A 27,636-nucleotide genomic window follows, 5' to 3' on the forward strand; every position below is an offset into this window, starting at 1 on the left:
ATTTGTGTTTGTTTTCAGAGTTGACAGCAGCATGAACTTGTTGACACAGAAATAGTTGCCCACTGTTAGCAGCAAACTACTGAAATATTTTTTTCCAATAAAACATCTCATCTACTTATTGCCATGGCTATTAATAAATTGGGGAATGATCCATTACTAGGAGGCCACAGGGCAAAATGGTGGTTGGGTCACATCTTCGAGAGACAAGACATAAAACATCTACTTTGTTTTCTGGCAATGGGCCTGTTATACACCCAGAACATTGGAAAGAGGTGGTGGAGTTGATAGCCAAGTTCTAATCATCCCAGACATAAAGTAGTGCAATGTCATCAGCAGCTCAAAATGTGCCCCATCCTTCTTCTTCATTCACATGTAATCCTGGTGTTGCCCCACAAACTGACATAGATGAATCAGCTGAATTATTTCAGCATAGTTTCAGTCACTTACTGTAGGATGCTGCACAGCAATTAATTGCATCTATGGTTTAGGAGGGGAGCATCAGGATTATAGAGGGAAGGGACAACAGGAAATTAATTTTCTGCAGCTGTAGCTTACTGCCAAGGTGGATCCAACAATGAGGAGGGTGGGAATGATGAACTCTCAGACTATACCTTGGTGCCAGAGATAGAAAAGGAGGAAAGTAAGGGAGAGGCACAACATCACTTGTGCTAGGAAAGGTAATGTGTGAAAATGGCACTATCCTTCTGTCTGTCATTTGGCAGAGAATATTTACACAGGTGCGTTTTCTGGTTTTGGTTCTGGTGATTCAGTGGTTCCTAGTTAAGTACTCTGACTTACGTGATCTGATAAGACAGGCCAGAAGAATGTGTACGCATGTCAGGCAGTCATACCTAGTTTGGTTGGCTTAAACTCAGCGGCAACTCAACCTGCCTGTAAACCACCTAAAACTCAATACACCCACAAGCTGGAACTCCACTTTGTCCATGCTTTAGTGGCTCAAAGGATCGGGTTTTTTTCACCATGTCTGTGGCGCAACCTACCGGATGTATGTGCCATTTTGTCAATGGTTGAAGAAACAACCATAATGGTGTGCCACAATGAGTTGATGATCAGTGACATGATCCATGCTCAAGCACACACTGTATGAAGGATATTCTGCTGTCTCAGGACCTTCTTTACCATGTCACTGTGAGGCAGCACCAGGCACAAGAGGAGGAGGGTTGTGAAGTCAGTGTTAATGAGGAGGAGGACATGGAGCAGGCTTCCAGGGTTCCAACCCTCCGTCAAATTATGGGAGTTTTTTGTGGGCGAGAGGAGATAGTAGATGACACTGTTGTCCTCAGTAACCCCAAAGAGTTGGGTTCCTCTGCCTCGAGAAATTTGATGCGAATGGGTTCATTCATGCTGTAGTGCCTGTGAAAGGAGCCCAGGATTTAGGCTATCGAGAGTAGGGGACCATTACCAGTTATTCACCCTTTAGGATAAACATTATAGAGCTGTTGTCCAGTGGTCCACACTCTCAATATGCCACATTTCATTTTTCTGAGGCTGTTTCTAAGTTGTAAAAACTTGTTTTGTAGGACAAATTGTTAATTTTTTCTGCAGGGTCAATCTTGTGTTGATCAATAATGTTTGCATTACAAAAAAGGTGCAACATTTAATGTTTCTTCATACAGCTCCTCAGTTTTTTCCTGGTTTGATGCAGACCAAATCATGCTGTTTGGCTCCATTTTTAAGCCAATTTCAGTACACTGCTTCATTCAAGAATTTTTGTAACTATAGTCTCTTTTAGATAGTGTAGCCTAACAATGATTCCTTCATTATAAAATGCCTGACCTTCCCCTCTGAAATGTCACATAAAAAAGGCTTAAAAACTGTTCATCAATAAAGAATATTTCTGTCTATCAAATCTCTATGATTTTCTGGCTTTTGGTATTGAAAAAGTACACTATACCCTTACTTGATAAAACATTCTTAGACTGGCCCTCTTAAATGATATCTTACCAAGAAACGATTACCTACTATATGTGAAATCTGTACAATTTGTGTTTCAGAAAAAGGGCACTTTAATGTTTTAATTCCAAATGAAATCTACCTGCTCCATCCTTCTGAAATTGCAACCTATTAAAAGGATAACATACTGTGCATCAAATCTACCCCTTTTTTCTGTCTTCTGTCTCAGAAGAAAAGGATACTATGTTTTTTTTTCCAAATTAAACCTGCCTGTTCTATCCCTCTGAAATGTCACCAAATTAAAAGGAAAATATCCTGTGAATAAAATACTTGCAATATTTTGGTCTTTTGTCTCAGAAAACATAAATTATAATCTTTTATTTCCAAATTTCCAGATGAAATTTGCCTGCCTCTAATTGCATCCTATTAAATAAATAAATAAATAAATATATATATGTATATATATATATATATATATATATATATATATATATATATATATAGTGCTTAACATTAATGAGTACACCCCTTTTGAAAAGTAAGATTGTAATCAATATATCAATGAACTCAAGAACAATTTCCATAATTTTGACAAAACTGAACATTATAGAACATTTGTTTAGCTCGTTACATGAAAGTAAGGTTAATAATATAACTTAGATTACAAAATCTTCAGTTTTACTCAAATGAATTGATGCAAAAATGAATACACCCCACAACAACAACTACTACATATAGTATTTTCTATGACCTCCATTATTTGTAAGGACAGCACCAAGTCTTCTAGGCATGGAATGAACAAGTTGGTGACATATTGCAACATCTTTTTCCATTCTTCAAGAACTACCTCTTTTAGAGCCTGGATGCTGGATGGAGAGTGATGCTCAACTTGACTCTTCAGAATTCCCCATTGGTGTTCGATTGGGTACAGATCTGGAGACATACTTTGCCACTGAATACCTTTCACCCTGTTCTTCTTCAGAAATGAAACAGTGGCCTTAGATGTGTGTTTTGGATCATTGTCATGTTGGAAAAGTGCATGATGACCAAGAGTACAAAGTGATGGTAGCATCTTCTCTTTCAATATAGAGCAGTACATCTGTGAATTCATGATACGATCAATGAAATGCAGCTCCCCGACACAATCAGCACTCATGCAGCCCCACAGAAGGATACTGGCACCACCATGTTTCACTGTAGGCACCATACATTTTCCTTTGTACTCCACACAATGCCAACACCAACGCCATACAGTTTTGAAGCCATCAGTTCCAAAAACATTTATCTTGGTCTCATCACTCCAGAGTACAAAGTTCCAGTAGTCTTCTTCTTTTTCAGCATGGGCCCTGGCAAATTGTAGGCAGGAATTTTTGTGCATGGGCTTTAGGAGAGGTTTCCTTCGTGGATGACACTCATGCATGCAATTCCTCTGCAGTGTACACCATATTGTGTCATGGGAAACAATCACCCCAATTTGGCTTTCTACTTGTTTAGCTAACTGTAGTGAAGTTGCATGGTGATTTTCTTCAACATTTCTCATCAGAAGATGCTCCTGTGGAGATGTTAACTTCTGTGGACAGCATGGATGTCTTTCTGAGATGGTTGCAGTTCCACCTTTTGTTAAATTTTTGCATTGCTTTTCCTAGAGTATTCTTACTGATAAGTAAGGCTTTGCTGATCTTCTTGTAGCTCTCACCTTTCTTGTGTAAAGAAATTATTTTCTTTCTCAGGCCTTGTGACATTTCTCTTCCATGTGGTTCCATTGCTGACAGCATCAAATGGTAAGGGGTTTTCTTTGTTAAGTAACACCCTTTTATAATCAACTGTCTGCTGGACACCTGTTTAATGAATATTTAGACTCACCTGTAGTTGAATTGTTGTTAATTAGGATTTTGTTGTCTAAAATTTAGCTTTGTTCCTACGACTTTCATTGGGGTGTATTGCTTTTTGCAACATGGTCTTGAATGAACTTGTTAAAAAAAATACCTTTTTGTGTGTGCAAATTAACAAAACTTGTTTGCAATCAATGGTCCACATTTGTGGGAGTATTTTGTAGTATAGTGTCCCATAAAAATGTTGATTCTGAAAGGAAAGTTTTTCTGACAAATCTGTTGTGGTATTCTCATTTATGCTGAACAATGTACATATATATATTATATATATATATATATATATATATATATATATATATATATATATACAGAGAGAGAGATCTACTGTGTGTCAAATCTGTGGAATTGTTCTGTTTTCTGTTTTACAAAAAAATGCACTGTCATTTTTTCATTTATAGTTGAAATCTGCCTGCTCTCTCTCTGAAATTACTTTTTAAATAAAAGGAGTACAAAATGTGCATCAAATATGTACGATTTTTTTGGCCTTTTGGTTTTTAATGGTTCTGAAAAAAATGTTACTTTCCTGATAATAAAATAAAATAGAAAACTATATTTTTTTATTTACAGAGGAAATTTTCCTGCTCTGTTCTTCTAAAATTGAATCCTATTAAAAAGATAACATGCTGTCATCAAATCTCTATAATTTTTCTGTCATCTGTCTCAGATAACAATTAAAAAAAATATTTTTTTATTTACAGATGAAATCTGCTTGCACTTGCCCGCTGATATTGCATCCTATTAAAATGAGTATATATTGTACATCAAATTGGTATAATGTTTCTGTCTGCTATTTTACACCAAAAAGACATTGTAATGTTTGATTTTCAAATACATTTGCCCACCTTCTACCTCTGAAATTGCATCCTTTTAAGAAGGTAACATCTTGTTAACAAAATCTTTCTTCTATCTTCTGTCTCAGAAAAAAAGACACTATACTTTTTTTTTATTTCCAGGTGAAATCTGCCTGTTTTTGCCCTGTGAAATTGCATCCTATTAAAAGGAGTATGTACTGTGCATTGAATCTGTACAATTATCTGTCTTCTATTCCAGAAAAAGGGCGCTATTATTTTTTATTTCCAGGTGAAATCTGCCTGATCTCCCTCTCTGACATTGCATCCTATTAAAAAGATGTGCAATATTACTGCATGACAAGGAAATGTTTTATTTCTAGATTCAATCTACCTGCCTTCTCCTTCCTTAACTGGAGATCAAATCTTTATTATATTTCTGTTTTCTGTCTCAGAAATAGACACTGTAATTTAATTTTCAAATTAAATCTAACTATTCTTTCTCTCTTTCTGAAACAGCATCCAAATAAAATGATAACATAATGAGCATCAACTCTGTACAATTTTTCTGTTTCAGAAAATTATTTATTTTTATTTCCAGAGCAAATCTGCCTGCTCCCTGCTTCTCAGCAAAAAACAGTAACATACTTATAATTATTCTGGACATTTTTTCTGACTCTGGGCTCTGAAAAAGTAGATTTTATTTAATAAATAAAGGTTACTTTACATAGTGTGCAGATATGAACAGTGTTTATGGCTGTATGTCTGAAATGACACTGGTCTCTCAATCTTTATTGGCAGTTTAAGAAAAATGCTGAAGTAAACACGTCAGTGCAATATTTCTGACTTTTGACTCAGATATAATAAACTGTCATTTTTCACAATAAAAACTCATCTATCCCTTTAAAATAAAAGCAGTGGCCAAGAAAAACTGCTTAAATAATCTGCAATGGTTCTATACAATATTTCTAGCTTCTGTCTTTGAAATAACACACTTTAATTGTTAATTCTTGATGATAAATGGCTCATCTCTCATACTTTGCTGTCCAGTGCCCAATCAAACTGTTCACATACTCTCCAGCTACCGTGCTGTATGTTTGGCTATTGTCTCTGCTAGATGGCACTGTCATTTTTATTTCAGAATAACAACTGCCTCATCTCTGGAATATGGGTTTGTGATTTTATCAACTTCAGCTCTTTGTATGTCCATCCAGAGAGTGAAGTGTTAAGCACACCCTCATGGATGCAGTAGCAGCCCTAAGCTTGTGCTTGTTTTGTTCAGCCAACTCATGTTTGTAAAGTAAAAGTGATCCAGGCAGCTATATAGCTGCCAGATCACTTTTACAGTGCAAACAGTTCAGATCCCCTGGCCGCCGCACCTGCTCCTCTATGGTTCCTGGACTCTCCCACACTTCTCTGTAGCCTTGGACCACATTGGAGGGCTTCAGGATGGTGAGTGAGAGGAGAACATCTGCAGTGAATAAAGCAGATGTGATGATGACTTAATAAAGAATAAAGATGTATCTGTCACCTGCCCAGTGCTATAATATGGGGGTTTGTTAACCCCCTAGTGATAGCAATAAAGTAAAAAAAAAAAACTAAACTCAACAAAAGTATAATAACATTTATTAGAAAAACAATTAAACATAAATGTCTGTTGCTCTGCACACATTTACAAATGCAAATGTGTGCACTGGGTGACCATGTGAACAACAATTGAGCCGTACATGTGGTATTTCTGCGAATGTCAGAGTTAGAGACAGATTCAGAGAGTTTGTTTAGTTTCATTTCAGATTACTTTTGTTTTGTCATATTCATTGGGTTAGAATTATTTGTTTTTGGAATTTGTTTTGTTTATTCAGATTTGTTTTATATATTCATTGTTCCAAATAAATTTGTATTTTCGGAAGTCATTTAGGAAGATTCGGGTTCATTCATTATGTTGTTATTTTGGTGACTTGCTTGTGACTTTGATGAAACTTGCTTGCAACTTCAATGTGACTTGCTTATGGCTTCGATGTTTTCTGGCTTTGGCCCATCATAACAATACAGAGCGTGACTCATATTATTGAACTTACAAAACCCTCTAAAGTCGCAAATGAACAAAATTAATGAATACAAATGAATTTGTTGTTTTAGTTATAATTTATTTCAGATTCATTGAAATTTGTTACTATTATGATACATCCAGATCTCCAAATAAAGAAAAATTTGACTGATTTTCAATTAGCAACTAAATTAATTGCACATGTCTAGTCAGAGTGAGAGCACACATTTTAGCACAACAGCTCTTAGTTAACTGTAAAAAATGGGCATGGTATTGTAAATGTTTATACTGAAATTCTTTTCATTGCATTTTTTTCCTGATAAACAGTTGCACAAATATTGTGCAACACAAAATATTACAACTACTCTCTTTTTATTCTACAGGTCCTCTGTTTCAGAAAACACATAATGTTCTGGGTTTTTAAATAATTATATGGCCAAAAATGCAGGTTTTTAAATGCATGCAAAACATTTTAAAAATCGTTCAACAGCCGAACTGGCCACAGTGCTATGAAACTTGTTTTTCCACTGTTTGACAATTTACATGAAGTTGATGGCTTTAGCTTTATTTCTTTCCAAGTATATACCTTCTGGTAGATTTAAGATCTAATGTGTCTGATACTCCTGCTGCTCAAATCTGCTTTTACTGCTACATAAAAACCTGTTGCCTTTGCAAAAACCACCTAAAAAAACCCTTTTTTTTTATTGGAAGTCGATCATACTGGGTTGCTGCTGTTGTATGTAAGCATTGAAATAATGTAAACGTAAACAATATTATCATTATGCATATCATTATCATTATATTGGGTTTGCAGCCAGCTAATCTAAAAATGTTCTAAGCAGGGGCGGACTGACCATTTGAGCACTCGGGCACTGCCCGAGGGCCCGGGGTCAGTAGGGGGCCCCATGAGATGCCCCTGGTACCTTTCATTGGCTTTTTCATAGGCTTTTTTGGGTGTGGGCAAGGACACAGGGGCCCCATGATCCCCTATTGCCCGGGGGCTCCATGAGTTGTCAGTCCACCCCTGATTCTAAGCAAACATTACAACCCAAGTGTATGCATACACATCTTTGTTTTCTATTGCACATGCTTAAATGTGAGTATTCCTGGCTTGCGGATTATTCTGGTTATTCTGACTCTGAATCTTTAGGTAAACATTTGGAGAAATCTTGTTGACTGATGGGATAGTACTATTTCTCATCTGCTGGCAAAAGAGGCTTAATTAGCATTGTGATAGACCAAGGGAACCCTGAGGAAAGCAATATTTCAGAGTGTATATTGTGTTGTGGTGTATGGTGTGCATGGCCTAATTGCTTTGTGTTGGAAGCAGGGGTGGATTGACCCATTGGGTTCTCGGGCACTGCCGGAGGGCCTGGTGCCAGTAGGGGACCCCATGAGAGGCTCCTGGGGATCAAGCCAGTGCCTGAACAATGCCAGTAATGCGCTCCACTCAGTGAGGTAAGCATCCTCAACCCAGTGAGGATTCCTGTCAGCTCCGCTTGCCTGTACTCTCTGCCTTCATATCTCTGGCTCTTCAGCTCAATCTCTTTATTAGTAATTGGTAGCTAGGACTGCCGGTGTCATAGGAAATCATTACATGCTTTTGCCAGTGTACAAACACTGCGTAGGGGAGGAAAGTAGCTGTAGAGCTGATCCTCCTCCCAGCTCTGCCCCCCAACTCCAACTTTCACACTTCCTTGCTCCTAAATCTCACTGGAAAGGCAGTATAACTTGAGGTCTTAAAGAGGACAGGGGGTGCTGACATAAGGGGGGGTGTCTTTCTGATCTCTGGATGTCTCTAAGGATGAGGAGAGCTGATATAAGGGAACTGTGAGCTAATGGGAGTCTCTAAGGAGGGGGGCTGACTGCAGATCTAATGGTTGGTGACCAACCATTAAATTAGCAGTCAGCAGCACCCCCCTATACAGACCCCCCAGGAGATCAGAGTCACCTTATATCAGCTCCAGGGATGGACTGACCATTCGGGGGTGGAGGTGGGAGAACAAATGGGGTGGCAGTTGCTAGGTGACAGTGGCCCAGTTACTAATGACAACCTAGACGTTACCGCACCTGCCAAGCCTCCCAGGAGGGCAGAATGATGTGATCCCCACCACCTGTAACCCTTATGATCAGTCATGAGCAAGCTAAGCTGAGACTCAGTGATCAGCTTCATAATCAGGAAGGTGGGGCTGCGTACCAAACCAGCAGCTGATGGAGCATTTCAGGCCCTTGAGGCCCCCAATGCCAACCACCAACTCTGGAGAAGAGATCAGCCAGAGTCTTGCACTGGGAAGGAGATCCCAGCTGACCCAGGCACCAATGGAGATCAGAGGCAGAGTACAGGGGGTTTGGTGGGGGGTATAATGGACTGGGGTTATCTAGGAGTGAGGGATGTGGGGGTGGGGGTCTTGTATTATCTAGGAGTGGGGAGGTTTAGTGGTTTTGGTGTTACCTAGGAATGGGGGATATACTGTAGTGGTTTTGGTGTTACCTAGGTGTGTGTGTGTGTGTTTGTGTGTGTGTGTGAAGGGGGGGGTATAGTGTTTTGGTGTTATCTAAGAGAGGGGGGGGGGGGTATAAGGGATCTGGTGTTATATAAGAGTGGTGGGTATAGGAGGATCTGGTGTTATCTAGGAGAGGGGAGTATAGGGGGTCTGGTGTTATCTAGGAGTGGGGGAATACAGGGGGTCTGGTGTTACCTAGGAGTGGGGGGTATAGTGGTTTGGGTGTTAACTAGGAGTGGGGGGGCATAGGAGGTCTGGTGTTATCTAGGAGTGGGGGTATTGTGGTTTTGGTGTTATCTAGGAGTGGGGGTTATAGTGGATCTGGTGTTATCTAGGAGTAGGGGGGGGGTCTGGTGTTACCTAGGAGTGGGTGGTATAGTGGTTCTGGTGTTATATAGGAGTGGATGGATGCAAGGAGTCTGGTGTTATCTAGGAGTGGACGTTTAGAGGGGCTGATGTTATCTATCAGTGGGGGATACAGTCTGGTGTTATATAAGAGTAGATGATACATCAGTTCTGGTGTTATCTGGGATTAGGGGGTCTACTAATCTGGTGTTATCTAATAATAGGGGCTACATGGGTTTTTATATTATCTTCTAGTAGGAGAATACAGGAAGTCTGGTGTTATCTGGGACTGTGGATACAGGAATCTGATATTATCTGGGATTGGAGGGGGAGAACATTTGTGAAGGGGATTAAGGGGGCCTAGTTGTATTTGTGAAGGGGTGTTCAGGAGGGTCTGGCATTATCTATGAGAGGGATCTGGTGCTATTTGCAAAGGGGTATTATTTGGAAGGTGAGAAGTCTATACATATACCTCTATCATTTTCTATATGACATCTTGCATTGTACACCGTAATGATGATCTAGCACACCTTGAATACTTGCACACACCTGTAGTGAGTGACAGACAGTCTGATGGTCTTTCTTTAATGAAAGTTTATTTTACTTTATTTTCTTAACTTATTAAACATTTATTTTGAGCATAGTGTGGAAAAATTCTGTGACAAATGTGTGTATTGTGGGCAGTGCAATATATAGGTGGGGTTTTGTGTGAGTGTGGCTTGAGCGTGGGCAGGGACACAGGGGGCCCCATGATCTCCTATTGCCCTGGTTGGAGGGGCTTAACAGAGGTATGATTAACCCCTTCCCACTTTGCTTAGGGACACATATATACGGCCGCTCTGCGTTAAAACCCAACTGCTGAGAGGACGTATATCTGCGTACAGCTGGCGTGAAGTGGAAAAATAAAAACTACTCACTGTAAATATAGCACCCATATACTACAATCCTTCATTACCCACAGAGCATGCCTTCATCACTGTACCACAAGCAAGAATTTTACAGACATAACCCTAACCTCAGCACCTGGAGCCTTGAAAAATGAATACCTACAGTGCTCTTGCACCTTGGCAAAGGGTGGGTGTGGTAAATTGCAATGGATATTGTGCATAGTCTAAAGAAACATGTCTAAGACTACTTGCAATACACACAGAACACATATGCCACAGTCCTACAAAAGACTCCTTACTGTACCAATAGTGAGAGCTTCACAATCACGCATAAACGTAAAAGATCCTCTTTAACAAAAAACAAACATGACTTGGGTGTCAGACCTTAGTTATCCACTTGCTGACTGTAATACACATATGTACGTTGTGGTTTGCAAGTGGGTTATGGCTGAAGATACACTATATTGCCAAAAGTATTGGGAAGCCTACCTTTACCCACACATGAACTTTGATGGTATCCCAGTCGTAGTCTGTAGGGTTTAATATTGAGTTGGCCCTCCCTTTGCAGCTATAACAGCTTCATCTCTTCTGGGAAGGCTGTCCACAAGGTTTAGGAGTGTGTCTATGGGAATGTTTGACCATTCTTCCAGAAGTACATTTGTGAGGGCAGGCATTGATGTCGGACTAGAAGGCCTGGATCGCAGTCTCTGCTCTTATTCATCCCAAAGGTGTTCTGTTGGGTTGAGGTCAGGACTCTGTGCAGGCCAGTCAAGTTCCTCCACCCCGAACCATCTCATCCATGTCTATATGGACCTTGCTTTGTGCACTGGGGCACAGTCATGTTGGAACAGGAAGAGGCCATCCCCAAACTGTTCCCACAAAGCTGGGAGCATGAAATTGTCCAAAACGTCTTGGTATGCTGATGCATTAAGAGTTCCCATCACTGGAACTAAGGATCCAAGCCCAACCCCTGAAAAACAACCCCACACCATAATCCCCCCCCACAAAACTTTACACTTGGCACAATGCAGTCATGCAAGTACTGTTCTCTTGGAAACTGCCAAAGCCAGACACGTCCATCAGATTGCCAGACAGAGAAGTGTGATTAGTCACTCCAGAGAACAGGTCTTCACTGCTCTAGTGGTGTTTTACACCACTGCATCCAACACTTTGCATTGTACTTAGTGATGTAAGGCTTGGATGCAGCTGCATGTCCATGGAAACCCATTCCATGAAGCTCTCTATGCATTGTTGTTGTGCTAATCTGAAGGCTACATGAAGTTTGAAGATCTTTAACTATTGACTCTGCAGACAGTTGGCGACTTCTGCGCACTTTGCGCTTCAGCATGCGCTGACTCCACTCTGTCATTTTACGTGGCCTACCACTTTGTTGGCTGAGTTGCTGTTGTTCCCAGTTGGTTCTGCTTTGTTATAATATCACTAACAGTCGACTGTGGAATATTTAGTAGCAAGGAAATTTCACAGATGGACTTATTGCACAGCTGGCAACCTATCACGGTACCACATTTGAATTCACTGAGCCCCTGAGAGTGACCCATTTGTTCACAAATGTTTGTAGAACCAGTTTGCATGCCTAGGTGCTTGATTTTAGACACCTGTAGTTATGGAGGTGATTGGAACACCTGAATCCAATGATTTGGAGAGGTGTCCCAATACTTTTGACAATATAATATGTACATATATATATATATATATATATATATATATATATATATATATCTCATGGATAAAAATAACATTACATTTTTTTTTCTTTTTCTTAGTAAATTTTAAATTTTGCATATTAAAATTTTGAATTTTCATAGGCAGCCATCAGGTGGAGCTGTTGACACATGACTTCTAAGCTTTTCTTCAAAGACTTGATACTGAGCTCAATAGCTCCACCTGACGTAACTCAAAGCAGTACCCTGTTTCCATTTCTTCTCTTTTCAGACAGCTCAGTATTAGAATTCTATCAAACCAAATGGAGAAATGAAATTATAAAGAAACCAGCTCAGTTGTGTCCCCCCTTTCTGTCCTACTTGTGTTTATATACGTAAACACAATTCTCAGGCTAGAGTCTGTGCAGTCCTCAGCACTGCAGCCTAAGCAGGGCTGAGCACCACCTATCATTGCCCAGTAACTTGCCAGCTGTACAGCACTGTACATGGCCTACCCATAATCCTATTGGGCTGAGACTTACCCCTGAATTGTTGTTCTCTGAGATTTCTGTACAGAAATTTAGTGAGGAGGGTTAGAAGGAAGGGTGCGTTTTGGGGATAGCTTCTATTTTAATTTCAGTATTTCTTTAAACTATAATGTGTTGATAAACAAAATACCCTTTTCTCCTAATTATTTCAAATTCAATGTCCACACCATAGACTGTGGTGTATTATGTTTCATAATTAAATCTGGCTGTCACTAAGTGTTTAAATTTCATTTAAAGTTTATTAAAATTGATCCTAATGGAAAGTCTTCAGCACATTACATTAATTGAGCCCTCTGTGCTTCCGATTATATTTTAAATCAACTTTTCACAGCATTAAAAGTGACAAAAATAACTATTATATAGATTATGTTAAAATCTAAATGATCAAGAATGACATTTGTTGAAATATACTACACTTAAGCCTGACATAAAAATAACCTTATTAGGGAAAGTAAAGGATAGTGTAATTTATGGAGCAGGATGGGCCTCAGCCAATAAAGATTATCAGCAAGGTTGAGGAAGCTTCCGAATGACACACATTCCTTACAAGGACAAAGAATTGTTACAAGAACTGCTGCTACCAACTCCTTAGATGTAACTAAAGCAGTATAAAGACACTGTGTAATACACATTTTAAAGCTTCATTATTTTTTAATGTAATACGTTCAATTTGATTTTGCGACACATATACAACAGCCACCTTGAGAGAGCAGGGTTTGCATTAACTAAGGTTTCTGAAGCAGACTAGGCGAATTAAGATATTTTACCGGGCAAAATGTGGAAAGCTGGATGCCAGCCACCTTCTACTAAAGTATCTGGAGCCAAATTGAGCATAAACATATCCAAACTCTTCTGATCTCAACTACCAGAGGTGTTCGGCCCTTCATCCTCAAATAGCCACTAAAATAAACTATAATGTATTTTTAGGCCTAATGGTTGGGTGAAGATGAAGGGCCCAATGCCTCTGGTGTTTGAGATCAGAAGAGCTTGGGTATGTTTCTGCTCAGTTTGGTTCCAGGAATTTTAGTGGTAGGCATCCCACTTTCTCCAGACAAGTTGATACATGACAGTGGTGGTATGTACCTGTATATGAGGCAGCTTCCACAAAGGGCAGATTTGGAGAACATGGAGAACATCTAAGAAGCACTTTTAGCAGTAATGGCTTACTAATAGGAGAACTATGGCTTTGTGGTTGTCAGTGGTGGAGGCCATGGGAAGGTGTAGAAATGGAGACATTCATATCGCAAGACAAAAGGTGATGCCACATAACTAACATTTAATCAACATGCAGAGTCATGTTCAGGACCTCTATGTCCATAGCTACAGAATAAAGCTTCACCTAAAAGACCTTCTGGAATTGATAGACCAAGACCAAATCCCAGTAGACCTCAAAGGGATCTTCAATGGATAATTGGGATCTCCTACTTATTTTGTAAGGCCCAGAAGATGTGACACCAACCCACCTAGAGATATTTTATGCTGCCTTACAGGCTACCAGCTCACATAGCGGGATTCTTCAGAAAAACAGCTCTGAAGGTTATATTTCTTATTATACAGTGAAAGTTAACCCTGAGTTACTGAGTGGCTAGGCACAGCCCCGAGGAACATATATCAAATCAAAAACAATTTTTTAAAAATGTAATTTGTCCTATTTTTTTAAACAGACTTTAAGTCATTTGAAGATAATATAACCTCTCTCTTTTACCTGCTTGTGGCTCGCATCACAATAACACCCCAAGAGGGCATAGATAATTCTCATTGCAGCAACTACAGATGGATCTTGCTCCTCATAGTTTTTAAAATGTATGCTTAAATTGGCTAACTGCCTTCTTCCTTTCCCTCCCTTGTTTGATCTAAACCTAGTAGGTTTCATCCCAGGTGAGAAAGCAAGAGATAATATAACTAAATGCTGAATCTCACCCACTGACCAACTAAATCCATACAACTTTCTCTCTACAGATGTCGATAAGAAATTTGACAGTGTGTTCTGGGATTATATGTCAGCAGCCCTTCAACATCCCGAGATAAAGTCTAAAACAAATTCTGATACTGGCACCTTACTTCATATTGCAAGCCTGAGTAAAGATCAATAGCTATATTACGGAGGTCTTCAACATCTGCATCAGAAGGTTTGTCCCTGTATCCCTTGATCTTCATACTGATACTGGAACCCTTTTTTAGACAAATAATGGCCAAACAAAATATTTATGGGCTGACTGTGGCTGGTAGGGAATATAAATGAATGGCCTTCGCAGATGACTTGTTATTCAGTCTCACACAGCCACCTATCACCTTCCCTAATTTGCTGAAAGCTCTGGAGGTCTTTCAACACACGTCATGAAAACAATTTACTAAGCAAGTTGTTTTAAATATTCTACTACCAGGGACAGCTGTCAATGACTACCAAATGTCCTCTTCACTTTAAAAATCCAAAAACCATCACATACCTGACCACACATTTGCCCTCCAACCTGTCAAATCCCTTTCTGCTCAATTTCATACAACTAAGAGATCCAATCTAATCCAACTCTGCATGGTTCTCTTAGTTTGGGAAAGTCACAATTCTCAACATGAATTTGGCAAGTAAAATTGCTTACCTACACACCTACACTTACCTAACACCTTCTTTGAAAGTGTTCAATATCTGTTTTGTACTTTTCTCTAGGGACAATCATGCTCCAGTCCTTGACAACCTAAAAACCCAAGGGAGGTAATGGACTCCCTGTTTAGTTCAAAGAAGGGTTTGAATCTCACTTGTAGGGATACAGACAGCAACGAAAACCTGACAGAGGGTCTAACCATTACCTCCTCTTTAAATTAAAAAAAGCGTAGTTGACTTTAGACATAGTTTGCATACTTCAAAGGTAACTCAACTAAAGTATGTAAGTGCTATGTCTACTTGCTATTTCCCTGTTTGAGATGTGAGCTCAGCTTAAAGTAGACCTAAACTTTAAAGTGTTACTAAACCCAGGATCCTGCATTCACTATATCTGGTCTCCCTCAGTACACACAACATCAAAATGCAATTACCGTATTTCGCACTCCATAAGACGCACCTAGATTTTAGAGTCGGAAAACAAGAAAAAAAATATTCTGAAGCAACGGACTGCAGACATAGTACAGGAAATGACCAGAGACTCTGGACATACTACAGGAGATGACCAGAGACTGCGGACACAGTGCAGGAGATGACCAGAGACTGCGGACACAGTACAGGAGATGACCAGAGACTGCGAACACGGTACAGGAGATGACCAGAGACTGCGGACACAGTACAGGAGATGACCAGAGACTGCAGACACAGTACAGGAGATGACCAGAGACTGTGGACACAGTACAGGAGATGACCAGAGACTGTGGACACGGTACAGGGGATGACCAGAGACTGTGGACACAGTACAGGAAATGAGCAGAGACTGCGGACACAGTACAGGAGATGACCAGAGACTGCAGACACAGTACAGGAAATGAGCAGAGACTGTGGACACAGTACAGGAAATGAGCAGAGACTGTGGACACAGTACAGGAGATGACCAGAGACTGCGGACACAGTACAGGAGATGACCAGAGGCTGCAGACACAGTACAGGAGATGGACCAGAGACTGCGGACACAGTAAAGGAGATGACCAGAGACTGCGGACACAGTACAGGGAATGACCAGAGGCTGTGGACATAGTACAGGGAATGACCAGAGGCTGTGGACATAGTACAGATGACCAGAGACTGCAGACAGTACAGGGGATGACCAGAGACTGCGGACCTTTGGGGAGGGAGGGGGAGTGGGTACCTGAATTTGACAGGTTCCCTGCTCCCACTTCCGCGCAGTTGTTCTTCCCTCTTCTTCCTGCGCCGGCTTCTGTGACAGCCGGGTGCCGACTGAGCATGCGCAAGAAGCGCTGCGCTTTGTGAATGGGCTTCACATGACTTGTCATGTGTCCCAGAAGACACTGGACCATTCACAAAGCGCAGCGCTTCTCGCGCATGAGTGGTGGGCACCTGGCTGTCACAGAAGCTGGCGCGGGAAGACTGCAGCGCTGGAGCAAGGAACAGGTAAGGTCCTGCAGGAAAGAAGAGCTGAGCGGCCGGCCCGATATTCTGACATGGTGGCAGCAGAAATACCGGACCGGCCGCTTTATATTCGCTCCATAAGACGCACTGACATTCCCCCTCTTTTTTGGGGGAAAAAAGTGTGTCTTATGGAGCGAAAAATACGGTATTTTAGTAAATATAAACTGCTAAATACCTTTTCTCATCAGCAGTTAGAGCAGTCTTGTGACTTCAGTAGAGCACTGGTTAAAACTTGTAAGAGGAGTTTTCTTTCTGCTCTAGGAGGATGTGAAACCTCTGACCCTCTGTCTGGACAGTGCTGATTGGCCCTGTGCTGATCACATGCACTCTCCCAAGAAAAAAAAACCGTCTCTAGCAATACACACCAAACTGACCATGTGCATGTGACTACAGATTCAGTCTGTTTCAGGTGTTAATTTAAACAAGAGGAGGGACAGAGACAAAACGATCAAAGAGCCTTTTTACACAATGCAGAGGATTAACCCCTTAGGTTCCACAGTGAGTATGTCAAGCGTGCTTTACTGCATATACAGACTGATTTTACTGTTGTGGGTTTAGTAACACTTTAACTCAGGGCTTGAAATTTCCACTCGCCTGCTCGCCAATGGTGAGATGGAAATTATGGTGGGGGCGAATGTGTCCCCCAGGACCGCCTTGCTGAGCAGGCTCGTAGCTCAGGCCGGATCTGTAATTGGCACTGGCAGCCATCAGACTGCTCAATAGCTGAGCGCAGTGAAAGCAAAGCAAGGAGTGTGTGCTGTGCTCTCTGCCTCCCCCTAGAGTGCAGTACCCGGATCTGTGAGTGAATAACGAAGTACTGCAACTTTTTATGGGTGGGGGGTTTGTGTGTGTACATGTGTGTGTATGTTTGTGTATGCATGTACAATTGTACATGTGTCTGTGTGTATGTACATGTGTGTATCTGTACATGTGTCTGCGTGTATGTACATGTACTGTATGTGTGTGTGTACATGTCTCTGTGTGTGTGTACATGTGTCTGTGTGTGTGTGCATGTACATGTGTTTGTGTGTATGTACGTACATGTGTCTGTGTATGTATTTACATGTGTCTGTATGTACATGTGCCTGTGCGTGTGTATTTCTGTGTATGTATACACACACGCATCTGTGTGTATGTGTGTCTGTACGTGCCTTTGTGTGTATACATGTGTCTGTATGTGTGTGTGTGTACATGTGTCTCTGAGCGTGTGTGTACATGTTTCTGTGTGTGTATTTGTGTGTATGTACATGTCTGTGTGTGTGTACAGGTGTCTGTTTGTGTGTGTTTGTTGGTGGCGAGTAACTCTAAGGCCTGGCTAGTAGCTCAGGACTTAAAATGTTAAGCCCTGCTTTAACTGAATAACATTTATTCTGTTAGGGCACTGTGTATCATATAAAATTGCTATTTTTAAACAAATCAAATTCTTGTTTTTACTTTTCTGTCAGTTGTTCCCTCTCAGTGCTGCTTATCCCCTGAAACCTCTTTGCAGGATTTTTCTGCCTGCATACTGTACATATGCTCAAGTGATGGCTGCATAGCATTTCTCAGGGCAGGTTTTCTAATATTAAAAACAGTGGCCCAAGCCTGCATAATGTTTGCTGAAACATCAACCTTATTGGAAGCCTGTGTGACAAGGTGACAATACAGGAGCACAGTTGGGAAACTGAAGCAGGGTGTTGCCTTCCTAGAACAGGAAGTGCCTGTACAAGGACTTTTATGGCAGGACCTTCAGGTATTATTAAATGCTGAAGATTTAAAAATATTGCATATTATTTGTGAAATTAAATTAACTTTAATTAGTTTATTTTTGCCCTTCCTGCCCACGCCATTACCATGCTAATGAAAGTCTAAAATAAAACCCTTCTGTTGCAAATAAATACCCTATTTTAGATGAAGTGATGTAATCACTGGCTCTCTGTGCTTCTCTGTTCAACTCAAGCAGATCATAGCTGGTGGGAGGCACCCTGTCTCCTTTCAGATGCTCTCAGTTTTGATTCAAGCAGCAGGCTGGCTCGTGGCAGGAGTTGTGCAAATATTAAAATGTCTTAGACTCTATTCACATTAGTGGAAATCGTGCAGCTTTGGTGTGACTTTGATCCCACTTTACATCCTCTTGACCAAGGTCACATCAAAAGTGTCACCAACTAGTGCAGGCACCTTTTCAAAATTGCTGAGACTTAAAATTGCACCAGTTTGAGTGGGTGCCATTGAAAAGAATAAGTTGGACATCAAATCGCATGACAAGATGCACAAGTGTGAATGAAGCCATAATGGGCAGGTGTCAGTCTGGAGGAGTGTTTTGCTGAAACTCTGTGATTGAAAGAACTAAAATCCAATGAATGCAGGCCAGGGACAGTCAGGCTGAGATGGACTAGGCTAAGTGATGCTGTATGTCTTTCATCCAGTAATTGAGGCAAGCTTTCTTTGATTTCTTGCAGCTTCTATTGCACACTGTGAGCCATTAGAAATTAGACTAAGCATTTTCAGTACAGGAGAAGAGTCTGCACAACGGCACAAAGCTGAAGGTAAGTCTGGAGTTCAGTTTTAACATGTTGCAGTGTAAATTAGATTTTAGTGGTTGGGTTAACAAACATTTTAAAATTCAGTTTCCATTACCTTTTTTGGATATATTTATTTCTAGCTAGAATATATAGTGTGAAATATCCAGCTTTGCCTGGTACACATACATTTGCAGTTCTAACAAGTCACAATGAATCCAAAAGCATACTGCAACCACAGTTTATTGTGACCTATTTGTTGCTGAATTTTGAGTTTTGCCTCTAGTCATGTTCTCATTTTAAAAAAATAACCTCTTGAGGCTCAAGGATTTTCCTGAGGTGGGAATTTTTGCCTGCTTAGTTATTCTATATTTGCTTTTAAATTTTAGTCAGATCATATTTGAAGTACAAAAGGTTCTGATTGTTTTCACTATTTGAGTGCTGTCTTTGTAGAGATCAACTTCTCACTGTGATAAATGCATGATGTGGACACCTAACTGTGTTTGTGAACCTATTTCATCTATGGCTTACAGGGTAAGTGTACCTTTAAATTGGCACTAAACTCTGGTTTGAAAAAAACATTCTATTCAGCCACGCATTCTTAACTTACAAAAGTACCTTCTATTGCTTCCATTCTCTTGCTGGTGTGATCTGACTCCTTGTTAGATGGTGGCTACGTTCATTCTCCATGATCTCACTGTATGCAGGAGTGCAGCCATCATCTATTGCAGGGGTGGGCAAACTTTTTGACTTGAGGGCCGCAATGGGTTCATATATTGGACCCGGGGGCCGGACCAAGAGTAGATGAATGATGTGTATGTGTCATCCATAGTAAGTATAGTAATATTCCCCCATAGTAAGCATAGTAATTAATCCCCCATATAGTAATTCATCCCCCATAGTAATTCATCCCCCATATAGTAATTCATCCCCCCTATAGTAATTCATCCCCCATAGTAATTCATCCCCCATATAGTAATTCATCCCCATATAGTAATTCATCCCCCATATAGTAATTCATCCCCCCTATAGTAATTCATCCCCCATAGTAATTCATCCCCCATATAGTAATTCATCCCCCCTATAGTAATTCATCCCCCATAGTAATTCATCCCCCATAGTAATTCATCCCCCATATAGTAATTCATCCCCCATATAGTAATTCATCCCTCATAGTAATTCATCCCCCATATAGTAATTCATCCCTCATATAGTAATTCATCCCCCATAGTAATTCATCCCCCATATAGTAATTCATCCCCCATATAGTAATTCATCCCCCATAGTAATTCATCCCCCATATAGTAATTCATCCCCCATATAGTAATTCATCCCCCATAGTAATTCATCCCCCATAGTAATTCATCCCCCATATAGTAATTCATCCCCCATAGTAATTCATCCCCCATATAGTAATTCATCCCCCATAGTAATTCATCCCCCATATAGTAATTCATCCCCCATAGTAATTCATCCCCCATAGTAATTCATCCCCCATATAGTAATTCATCCCCCATATAGTAATTCATCCCCCATATAGTAATTCATCCCCCATAGTAATTCATCCCCCATATAGTAATTCATCCCCCATATAGTAATTCATCCCTCATAGTAATTCATCCCCCATATAGTAATTCATCCCTCATATAGTAATTCATCCCCCATAGTAATTCATCCCCCATATAGTAATTCATCCCCCATATAGTAATTCATCCCCCATAGTAATTCATCCCCCATATAGTAATTCATCCCCCATATAGTAATTCATCCCCCATAGTAATTCATCCCCCATAGTAATTCATCCCCCATATAGTAATTCATCCCCCATATAGTAATTCATCCCCCATAGTAATTCATCCCCCATATAGTAATTCATCCCCCATAGTAATTCATCCCCCATAGTAATTCATCCCCCATATAGTAATTCATCCCCCATATAGTAATTCATCCCCCATAGTAATTCATCCCCCCTATAGTAATTCATCCCCCCTATAGTAATTTATCCCCCATAGTAATTCATCCCCCATATAGTAATTCATCCCCCCTATAGTAATTCATCCCCCCTATAGTAATTCATCCCCCATATAGTAATTCATCCCCCATAGTAATTCATCCCCCCTATAGTAATTCATCCCCCCTATAGTAATTCATCCCCCATAGTAATTCATCCCCCATATAGTAATTCATCCCCCATATAGTAATTCATCCCCCATAGTAATTCATCCCCCATAGTAATTCATCCCCCATATAGTAATTCATCCCCCCTATAGTAATTCATCCCCCCTATAGTAATTCATTCCCCATATTAATTCATTCCCCATATTAAGTCCCCAAGCCCCCCCTGTGTCAATTCACTTACCTTTGCTCCGCGCGTTCCTCTCGCTGTGTTCCCGCGCCGTTCCGGTGTAGCATGAAAATCTGTCTCCTATGAGGATCTGTCCCCCTCGACGTATCTGCGCATGTGCCAGTTTCAGGCATTAGCAGCAGATCGGCGATCTCCGGCACATGCGCAGATACGTCGAGGGGGACAGATCCTCATAGGAGACAGATTTTCATGCTACACCGGTCTTCAGGGCGGACTGTGAGAGCAGCCTAGCTCCCCTCACGTTCTTCACGCTGCCCCGCCTACACACATCCTGACAGCCATCCTGACAGTATCACGCTCCGCGGGCCGGATTAAAAGGTCCGCGGGCCGTAGTTTGCCCATTGCTGATCTATTGCTTGGTTTCAAGATGAATTAGGGACTATGGACTATGGAATTTAGAGCAGTGCACATGACCACAACTAACATTCACTGCTTGTTCCAAAAAACAAAAGTGAGAGAGAAAGAGATAGGTTTGGGAGCCATAGAGAACATTACATAGAGGTAAAAAAAGGCAATAAGGACCATTTCAATGAAAAACATCTTACAGGGCCATTAGGTAGTAGATCCATTTTGAAGATCAAGGATATTGTTTATTGTCACATTTAATAAAAAAACACTATTCTTACAATTTACTCAGTAAAAAATTAAATGTTAGAATTTACTTAACTTTGAAGCAGGGCCAGATCTAGCCTGTCTGATAAGGGGGTGCAGTAAAAAACATCAGGGGGGCAGAGGATGTGAGGTCAACAGGGCAGTGTATAGAAGTCTGTAGGGCAGTGTACAGGAGAGCCAGCAGGGCAGAGAGATAAGGACAGCAGTTTGTCGGGCAGAGTACAGAGGCCTTTAGTTTGTAGGGCAGGTTACAGCAGGTTATGAAGGCAGTGTACAAGGCTTGGCAGGGCAGTGTACAGGGGCTCAGCATGACAGAGGATGAGAGGTCAGCATGGGAGTGTACAAGACTCAGTAGGGCAGTGTACAGGCGGTCAGTAGGGGACAAAATAGGGGTCAGCAGGGCAGAGGATGGGAGATCAGCAGGGGACTGTGCAAGAGTCAGTGGGGCAGTATACAGAGGTTCAATAGAGCTACAGGATAGGGGTCACAAGGCAGAGGAAGGGAGCTCAGCAGGGATTATCAGGACAAAGACAGGGCAGCAGGGCAGGAAAAAGGAGTCAGCAGGACAGAGGACAGTGGTAAGAAGGGCAGTGTACAGGGGTCAGCAGGATGAAGGACAGAGGTCAGCAGGGCAGGGTACAGAGGGTCAGCAGGGTAGAGGACAGGGGTCAGAAAAGGAGAGGACAGGGTCAGAACTGCAACATAGCAGCCAGCTATACACTGCAGATCGAGGCTGTGTCTGTAAGGGAATCCAATTTCAGCAATGTGTTGAGTGGGGAGAAGGAGACCTATTGACTGCCCTGTGTGTGGTGTCAGGACAAGGTTGTCTAGCTCCCAGGGTGAAGATAACAAACTAAGCCCCCTCATGTGTAAGCATCATGTCAAAAAAGAAAAAAGAGAATGAATCTGCATGCCCCCGAAGCACAACATCTGTCTGCATGACAAAATTCTCCCCAAACAACAATGCAAAAATTCCCCCTCCTCCCAGTATAAACCCCCATCCCAGCAAAAATCTTTGCCCCCCCAATCCCGCCTCCAATGGCCCCTAATTCCCTCTAATTCCCTCATTCTAGCACAAATCTCCCTCACCCAAAAAATCATCCCTCCATGTACACATCCACCTTCCTCTCAAATTTCCCATCCAAGCACTAATCTCCAAATCCCCCCCCCCAGTCCCCCCTCTTAACCCAAATTCCCTCACCACCTCCTAGCACAAATCCCCCCCAATCCCCCTTCTTGCACAAATCCCCCACTACTCACCCCTCCTAGCACTATTCCCACCTCCTAGCATAAACCCCCCCAATCCCCCCTTCTAGCACAAATCCCTCCAGCTAATTCCTCCTCCTAGCGCAAATCCCCCCCATTCCCCCATCCTAGCACAATCCCCCCTTCTAGTACAAATCTCCTCGCTAATCCCCCCTCCTTGCACAAATCCCCCTCTAATCCCCTCTCCTATCACAAACCCCCCCATCCCCCTTCTAGCACAAATCCCCACCCCCTCCTCCAAATCCCCATCCTCCAATCCCCTCCCTATGACACATTCCTCTAAATTCCTACTCCTAGCACAACCCCTTCCAAAGTACCCTTCCCGGCACAGATCCTCTCCCTTTCCAAATCCTCTTCCCCCACTTAACCCAAATCCCCCGCCTCCTCTTAGCACAAATAGGCACAAAAATTTCCCTCATGCCCCCTCGTAGTTTAAATCCCCCCAAATCCTTTTCATAGAAGATATCCCCCCCCCCTTAATCGCCATTACCCTTTCCTGCACAGATAGCACCTTCTCATCCCAAGCACAAATGACTGTTTCCTCCCACACCTCCCCCCTCATTATGTACAATTTGCCTGTAAGCCCCCCCCCACCCCATCCTCCCAACTTACAGTCTGGAGGAGTGGTGCTATGCTCTGCTCCCTCCTCCTGTCAGAAAAGAGCTGCTCTATATACTGTAGCTGATGACACAGGATCGCTCTGACCATGGGGCTGTACACAGTTTCATTATCCGCCCCTATCTACATTTACTGCTGTTGGACATAAGCGGTCCTTGGAGGAGATAGGGGCAGATATTGAAACTGTGTACAGTCCAATGGATGGAGCGATTCTGTGTCATCAGCTATATGAAGCAGCTCTGTTCTGACAGGAGGGGGCAGAGCACAGAACCGCTACTCCTTGCTCTCTTATCACTTTCTGGACTTAACTGCTCCAGGCTTCCTTTCCTTTGTACTGGCTCTGAGTGTGGGGATCGGGGGGAAGGAGCACCCCAGCACCCCCCTCTTGATCCGGCCATGCTTTGAAGAAAAAGCACTTTACCATTTTCTTTGTGTACCAGGGGTCACATGTCTATTATCTCAGGTTCTCCAAACTTGCTTTAAAATGAACTGAACTGGACTACAAAAATAAGCAATATGGTAAAATGTCCCACCATTTAAACTGTTTTTACCAACATCCCAATATATGTAGACCAAGAAAAACTAGAATTGTTCCCCAGGGACTTAGAATGGCAAAAACCACAATGAGTGTACAAAAAATATAAAACAATGTTTATTGCAAAAGATTAACATGATGAAAAGATTTGATGTAGTAAACAGTAGTACAATGATTCCTATATCACATACAGAACATATACTATGTGCATAAAACCTGACAGTTTGAAATACATCAACTGGTAAATGGGTAGGCAGCCCAAAAACACTTGTACAGTGATGTTGTTCAGACAATACCAACGCGTTTCGGAACTCTTATTTCCTTCTTCCGGGACTAAATGTGTCAAGTCTAAAACATAACAACGTATCAAATAAGTGTGAACAATATAATCCATAATATCATTTTACAAGTATGTAAGAAAAAGCTGATTGCTCAAACACTTACAAATTGCACCACATAGGATAATAAGTAACAGGTATTCATAGAAAATAGAATGAGGATGCTCTGCAGATGACACCTCAGGGAGAGGGCAGGCAGAAATGCCCCAGTGAGCCATCCACCAGTGAGGACCACATGGCAACAGCCAATAAGGGAATCTAGCAAGTATAATACAGGCCTTAGATAAAAAAGTCTAATATTTATTGTTTGGCACATAAAAATAATGTATGGCTCGAGCAAATAGGTTGTTGGCATAGGGGCTCAACTGAAATATGTACTGTAGTAAAATGGGAAAATGAGTCCAACTCAGATAGAGGTAACAAAAGATACATGTGTGAGCCCATATACAAACAAACTCACCCCTCCAGAAAGGGAGCGTACAAGAATATAAGAATATTATATAGTGCTCACTAGAGATGAGCGAATTATTCAAAAATTCGGTTCGGCTGATTCGCCGAATTCGCCGAATAAATTCGCTTCGAGCCGAATATATTCGCTGCGAATTTAACTTATAAAAAGGGTGTTTCTAGGCTTCAGAGAGCCTTTATATTAGTGCAGAACACTGTACCTTTAATTTAAATGCCCTTGGAGTCTGCTGGGGAAGAGAAATAATACTGTCAGTCAGTATGACATGCAGATGAGTGCCGTCGATCTTAGAATCACCGCACACTTTACTCATTTGGGCAGTCACGGGGCCAAAACCAGAGTGTGGAGCCACAGTGTGGCGGTGGAGGCAGCAGCAATGGGAGGCTATACAGCACCCTATGACAAAATGGAACCCACCAGCAGTGTGAGGAGACCTGAAAGTGGCACATGGCAGAGTGTGGCGATGGAGACAGCAGCAATGGGAGGCCGTACAGGGACCCATGACACACTCTGGACCTGGCAGCAGCATGAGGAGGCGGTACAGGGGCCCATGACAGATTACGGGCCTGGCAGCAGCATGAGGAGTCGGTACGGGGGCCCATGGCAGATTATGGGCCTGGCAGCAGCATGAGGAGGCGGTACAGGGGCCCATGGCAGAGTGGTGGAGCGTAAGCAGCTAAAATTGAAGGCCATACAGAGGCCTATGTTAAAAAGTCCCCCCAGCAGCAGCGTGGGGAGACGACTATCAAGAGTCCAATAGCAGAGTGGCGGAGCAGAAGCAGCTTCAATTGAAGGCCATACACAGGCCTAGGTTTAAAAGTCCCTCACAGTTAATTCCAATAACGAACTCTACTCCTCCGTGCAATCTACTTACGAGACCCTGGGCAGGTCTGGGTCCAATTTGTGGTAGAGACTGGTTTTGTTCAGCCATGCTTGAGCGAGTAATAACAGGTCTGTGCTGCCCTTTGGTGTCTGGCTTAATGCGCACAACACTGAACGTCCCAGCGTTTGTCAACGATTTGCCGTTAAGTGATGCAAACCCGCTGAACCACGTTCATGAGGAGCCGGTACAGGGGGCCATGAATCAGTATGGACCTGGCAGCAGCATGAGCAGACGACAGAGGCACATGGCGCAGGGTGGCGGTGTAGGCAGCATTATTCTGAAGCCATACACAGGCCTAGGTTAAAAAGCGGAAGCCGTCAGCAGCGTGAGCAGACGACAGAGACACATGGCGCAGGGTGGCGGTGGATGCAGCAGTATTCGGAAGCCAAACACAGGCCTCGGTTAAAAAGCGGAAGCCGTCAGCAGCGTGAGCAGACGACAGAGGCACATGGCGCAGGGTGGCAGTGGAGGCAGCAGCAATGGAAGCCCATACAGCAACCTATCACAAAATGGAACCCACCAACAGTGTAAGGAGACCTGAAAGTGGCACATGGCAGAGTCTGGCGATGAAGTCAGCAGCAATGGGAGGCCATACAGGGACCCATGACACACTCTGGACCTGGCAGCAGCAAGAGGAGGCGGTACAGGGGCCCATGGCAGAGTGGCGAAGCGTAAGCAGCTTAAATTGAAGGCCATACAGAGGCCTATGTTAAAAAGTCCCCCCAGCAGCAGTGTGGGGAGACGACTATCAAGAGTCCAATGGCAGAGTGGCGGAGCAGAAGCAGCTTCAATTGAAGGCCATACACAGGCCTAGGTTAAAAAGTCCCCCCAGCAGCAGCGTGGGGAGACGACTATCAAGAGTCCAATGGCAGAGTGGCGGAGCGGAAGCAGCTTCAATTGAAGGCCATACACAGGCCTAGGTTAAAAAGTCCCCCCAGCAGCAGTGTGGGGAGACGACTATCAAGAGTCCAATGGCTGAGTGGCGATCCGGGAAGTCAGCGTTGTGATTGCAGATGCAATGCAGAAATTTTATGAGGTAATGCCGTGGGTGCGAAGAAGATCATATACCGTCGTACTTCCATCCATAAGACGGAACAACCTGCGAACCGGGAGCTTTATTGCCCTGACCCGCTGAGCAGCTTCTGGGATACCCAAGAGTTTGGCTTCTGTGGGGAATATGGTTGAAAACTGAAACTTAAAGGCATGTTGACGGAAGGGCACCAGTGTCAGTGCTCCGGAGGGAATATAGCTTCAAAGCTGACACTTAAAGGTATATCGACGGTCAGAGACCACAGGAAGTGGAGCTTGCGTCTTAAATCGACTGAATGTGGCAGACGTGAAACGTCTACGGGCCGTATATGAAACGGGTTGTTCCTCTTTCTGGAATAAGTGTTGGAAAT

The 27,636-nt window shown here is 42.3% G+C and overlaps 1 long non-coding RNA gene across 5 annotated transcripts in view; it reads left to right on the forward strand.

Annotated features, from left to right (window-relative positions):
* Window positions 1–27,636, forward strand: part of LOC149470365 (uncharacterized) — a 102,361-nt gene that overhangs the window by 19,256 nt on the left and 55,469 nt on the right. For 4 of the 5 annotated variants that reach the window (XR_016309144.1, XR_016309145.1, XR_016309142.1 and 1 more), the window contains exons 2-4: window positions 14,546–14,715; window positions 19,094–19,180; window positions 19,607–19,687. This is a non-coding gene — a long non-coding RNA (uncharacterized LOC149470365). Of the gene's footprint in view, window positions 1–3,556; window positions 3,696–14,545; window positions 14,716–19,093; window positions 19,181–19,606; window positions 19,688–27,636 lie in introns of those variants that run through there. The other variant, XR_016309143.1, reaches the window with a different exon arrangement.

Source organism: Staurois parvus, unplaced genomic scaffold (assembly GCF_062004578.1).
Source record: "Staurois parvus isolate SC_StPar_1 unplaced genomic scaffold, SC_StPar_1.0 ptg000048l, whole genome shotgun sequence".
NCBI classification, from domain to species: Eukaryota; Metazoa; Chordata; class Amphibia; order Anura; family Ranidae; genus Staurois; species Staurois parvus.